Source organism: Mus caroli, chromosome 4 (genome assembly GCF_900094665.2).
Source record: "Mus caroli chromosome 4, CAROLI_EIJ_v1.1, whole genome shotgun sequence".
Taxonomy (NCBI): Eukaryota; Metazoa; Chordata; class Mammalia; order Rodentia; family Muridae; genus Mus; species Mus caroli.
This window is the reverse complement of record NC_034573.1, coordinates 47,726,748-47,732,240: the sequence shown is the minus strand read 5'-3', so window position 1 is coordinate 47,732,240 and position 5,493 is coordinate 47,726,748.

Here is a 5,493-nt window from a genome sequence, read left to right as displayed (position 1 = left end):
CCTCTGTGGTGCACACTCTCACCTGTGCAGACTAAGTTCCTAAGTTCGGTGGAGTCCCGGATCCAAGATGGTGCTCCCTGCTCCTGAGGCAGAGGGCTCCCGTGCAGGGTGGACCACTGTCCTCCGGCTGGGAGGGTGCCGGATGTCTGCGGCCCCAAAAGGGTGCTGCCTCAGCAGCTCTGTGTCTCCCGCCAGTCCCAGAATCTGTCTGCCTCTGTGGTGCACACTCTCACCTGTGCAGACTAAGTTCCTAAGTTCAGGGGAGTCCAGGAACCAAGATGGCGCTCCCTGCTCCTGAGGCAGAGGGCTCCCGTCCTTCAATAGTTTTTTTAAGTGCTTACTCTATATCTCTGATCATTTCTGGAAAGCTGGGAATGACTAGTATACTCCCCCAAAACATTTTGTAGGAACCCTCACTGAAATCTGGGAATTGGGGATGCCCCAACTCAGGTTAAAGAAGCATCAGGCCAAGGGCAGCCTGTTTCACAAGCATTTCTTTATTTCTTAAGAGATCATGAAAATTAAGTGGGGCGCAAGCATGAAGACGAGTTCAATCCTCACAGCCCACATGTGGCAATATGAACTTGCAATCCCAGCATTGGGAAGACAGAGGCAGGCCAGTCCCTGGGCTTCATTAACCAGCAGGTCTAGTTTTATCAATGAGTGCTGAGCCAATGAAAGACACTGTATCTAAGGAATTGAACAGGGTTTCTGGGGATGACACCCAAGGATGTCCTTTGGTCTCCACATGCATTCTTATAGACATCACAACCCCCCACCCCCACCCCCACCCCCACACACACAGGTGCATGTCCACCCTACCCACATGTATGCTTGCACACACGTGCACGCGCAGGGGGGGGAGTGAGAGAGAGAGAGGAGGGCTGGGGGAAAGAGATAGGGGAAGAAAGATAGAGGGACAGAGACAGAGACTGAGACAAACGTGGGAATAAGAAAAGAAAGGTTTAGAAATGTAGCTCAAGGTCCGAGTGCTTCCATAGCATTTCCCAGTACTTGGGGNGGGTGGGTGGGGAGCTTGCTAGAGGGAATGGCCAGGCACACTGGGTAAGAATAAAAAACAAAATCTTATGAAACTTGCCAGGTTAAAAATCACCTTTAGAGCTGGAGAGAGAGTCCATGGGTAAAGCTGCTTTCTGTACAAGCAGCCTGAGCTCAGTCCCCACAAATCATAGGAAGATGGAAGGAGAGAGCCAATGCCACAGAATTGTCCCCTGACCTCCACATGTGTGTGGTGGCGTGCATGACCATACACACACACGCACACACGTGCACACACACACGTAGTAATAGTACATAAATAAAATTCTTGACTCACTTCATTTACTTGTTCCAATGTAATCTTGAAAATACTCCGGGTGAAAGCTAGGACAGGAACCATTAATATCCCCCTTTGCAAATGGGGAAATTAAGACTCAGAAAAGTTAAGTGGCTCATTCAAGGTTGCCTACTAAGTGGAAGGACTGGGAGTGAAACCCAGGGCTGGCGGCTGCCTCTGCGAGGAAGGAAGGGTAATGATTTTAATTGAAATGTCTACCAGGAGTGCGATGAACTAGGCTGGGGAATGGCTGCCCCGACTCAGGCTAGGCCGGCACCAGGCCAAGAGCAGCCTGTTTCCCAAGCATTCCTTCACTTGTTCAAGAGATCATGAAAATTAAATTGGGCTATAACCAGACCTTAATTCCCCACCCTTGATGTGAGGAGCCATATTTGCCTCATTAGCCAAGGTCATAAACTCCAGCAGGAGGGAGCAAGGAGGCAGAGGATTAGACTGAGAACAGGAAAGGAGCTGGGAAGCAGGAGGCAGGTGCCAGACGATGGGAGGGCATCAGCAGGACACGTCCACCTTGTTTGGCTCAGGTCTTGCCCTCCTACTACTGATAGAGATGCTTCTTAGGCTCACATCATTCTCTGCACTGATAGGTTCTAAACGAGTGTGCATGCTCCCTCTGCGGGCCCTGGAAGGCTGACAGGGCAGCACAGTACAGAATCATCTGCCACACTGTACAAGGCAAAGCAATGAAGTTCTGAGAAATCAAGAGACCTACGTACTTGCCAGATCTGCAGCCTGTAAAATCCTGTGGTTCTGAACTCCTATTCCACAAACATCAGGCCGATGTCAAAATCTCCCAGAGCACACAGACGCATAAGGGGAGGGTGCTGGAGCTTTTGGACGTAAGGAGAAGTCTTCCCTGTTTCTTTTGATGCAATAAATACATTAAATGAGAAGTTTTATTTGTTTATAGTAGCAGGAGTTTGAGTATGATTTTTGCTATCACCAAATTAAGACATACATACAAGTAACATACAAACTGAGCAATTTTTAGATATTTTCTTCATTTACATTTCAAATGCTACCTCAAAAGCCCCCTATACCCTACCCCCACCCTGCTTCCGTACCCACTCATTCCCGCTTCTTGTTTCTGGCTTTCCCCTGTGCTGGGGCATATAAAGTTTGCTAGACCAAGGGGCCTCTCTTCCCAATGATGGCCAACTAGGCCATCTTCTGCTACCTATGCAGCTAGAGACACGAGTTCTGGGGGTACTGATTAGTTCATATTGTTGTTCCATCTATAGGGCTGCAGACCCCTTCAGCTCTTGGATACTTTCGCTAGCTCCTACATTGGGGGCCTTGTGTTCCATCCTATAGATGACTGTGAGCATCCAATTCTGTATTTGCCAGGCACTGGCAAAGCCTCACAGGAGACAGCTGTATCAGGGTCCTTTCAGCAAAATCTTGCTGGCATATGCAACAGTGTCTGCATTTGGTGGCTGATTATGGGATGGATCCCCTGGTGGGGCAGTCTCTGGATGGTCTATCCTTTTGTCTTAGCTCCAAATTTTGTCTCTGCAACTCCTTCCATGGATATTTTATTCCCTATTCTAGGAAGGAATGAAGTACCTCTCCTGGGCATATACCCAGAAGATGTTCCAACTGGTAAGAACATGCTCCACTATGTTCATAGCAGCCCTATTTATAATAGCCAGAAGCGGAAAGAACCCAGATGTCCCTCAACAGAGGAATGGATACAGAAAATGTGGTACATTTACACAATGGAGTACTATTCAGCTATTAAAAACAATGAATTTATGAAATTCTTGGGCAAATGGATGTATCTGGAGGGCATCATCCTGAGTGAGGTAACTCAATCACAAAAGAAGTCACTTGATATGCATTCACTGATAAGTGGATATTAGCCCAGAAACCTAGAATACCCAAGTTACAACTTCGAAAACACAAGAAAATCAAGAAGGAAGACCAAACTGAGCAATTTATATGTATATAAACATATAATATATAAACATACATGAATATGCATATATATGCCTGTAATAATTAATGAAAAGGAGGCTATGGGTTTGAAGAAGAGCAAGGGAGGGTATATGGGAAATTTTCAGAGGAGAAAGGGGGAAGGGGAAATGATGTCATTATATTGTAATCTCAAGGATAAAAATAAATAGTAAAAATAAAAAAGTTTGTCAAAAATAACAAGCACACAGGAAAATAATGTATAGACAGCCAAAGAGTTGTCCCCTTCTTTAGTTGCACTAGGATGTGGATGAGCCCCTTACTGATCACTCTTAAAGAATAGGGACTTAACAGTAGCTTTTGTTTAGCTTACAGAGAGCTGTACCATAATGGCATGTCTTAGAAAACGTTGTCTAAAATGAACGTGACAGCCTTGGTTTCAAATGTCATCTCTTGGATGTTTGTCCTTAGTATGTGCATATGAGCATGTCTGTGTGTGTGTGTGTGTGTGTAATGTAGAAAGAGATTATCTCCAAAGGATAAATCTTGATTTCCCTTGATTTGGTTTTATTGGTATTAATTCAATAGGTACTTCTAAATTACCTACACTAATAAGTGTATACTAACATTTTAATTCAATACACACAATACCACAAAACTCTTGTTTCACCATGATGGGAGACAACTGGACTTCAATGGGCGTCAAGATTTCAAAAAAATATAAAATATTTGACCACTTTCTCCTTTAGAAAGGACTTAAGGTAGTTGACAAGTTTAGCTGGAGCAGGACTGAGGCTCCGTGGGTAGGTGGTTATGCTATGTTCTTAAAAAATAGCACAGCATCATGTGAGGTTAGCTGAGATAAGGAAAGAAGCCCAAATTGATAAAAGTCTACAAAGAAAAAATAGGTGGCTGGGGTTAGATGAAGTACAATTTTGAAACTCCATAGCAAGGGGAAACACTTCTATTAATTTGAAGATAGACAACTTCTATGACTAGAAGAATTTCTATGTTATTTTTAAGGAAGTAAATAACTTACATTGAAGAAACACAAACACATTTAAGCCATAAGATGTTAACTGAGAGGTAGCTGTAATTCAGAAGAATGAGAAGCAGACAGACTCTACCTTTGGTTCGTTGGATACTGCGAGCCATCATCTGCATAAGGACCCAGACTGTTAGAACTAAACCACAGAATGTCCTCTAGGGACCTAGTTTAACTGTTGCTGCTTCTAGCTTAGATAGAAATTCTCTTTGGGACAGAACAATAATATGAATTCCCACTGTAGATATCATTAGTAGCCTGTGTACTCAAGGCCCAACTCAAAGCACTATACAAACATTATTATATTCATAAAGTACACCCTTAGTCCCAGCCTGGGGTATGTGGGCTGTGTGTGTGTTGCATGTGCCTGCTTATGTGAGTGAATGTAGACCTGTGCGGGCATGCATGTGGACACTAAAGGTCAATGTTGTGTCTTCCTTGATTTCTTGCTACCTTATTTTCAAGTTGGGTCACTTACTGAACTTAGTTGTTTTCAGTCCAGCTAGGTTTTTTCCATAGATGTTATGTGTTCAAACTCAGGTCCTGTGCTTATATGGCAAGGACTGTAGCCCCTGAGCCACCTGGCCAGGCCTTCATTCCCACTTCTACAGAGATCAAGCAGCATCCTCAGGGTCAAAGAGGAATTATTGAAGATAGAATCTAACCTGACTCCACTATGATGTAAAAGCCACTTCCTTTCTTTCTGCCTCAATCACTATGTGGTGTACATTACAGAGCCTTAAAGCACAGCTTACAGAGTTATTAAATCATTAACAAAGCCAATGCTTGTCTTTTTCTTAGCACAGCTTCTGGTAAGTGCTTGATAGTGGCTGCTTACTTGGACGTCTGTCTTCTTGGTTGTGTGAGGAGCACGCTATACCAACTAATCTACAAAAACTGCTAAGGGAGCCAGTTGACATCTCTGAAACTTCAATCCTTTACTGATGAAAAGGAGCAAAAAGATCACTGAAGCAAAGTTATCTGGGCACACAAATGACCTCAAAATCAATCAGTATAGCTCTCCATGTAATACCTAACCCAGTTCGACACAGAAATGGGTACTGGGAGAAAAGAGAAAGAGAGAAAGAGAGAAAGAGAGAAAGAGAGAAAGAAAGAAAGAAAGAAAGAAAGAAAGAAAGAAAGAAAGAAAGAAAGAAAGAAAGAAAGAAAGAAAGAAAGA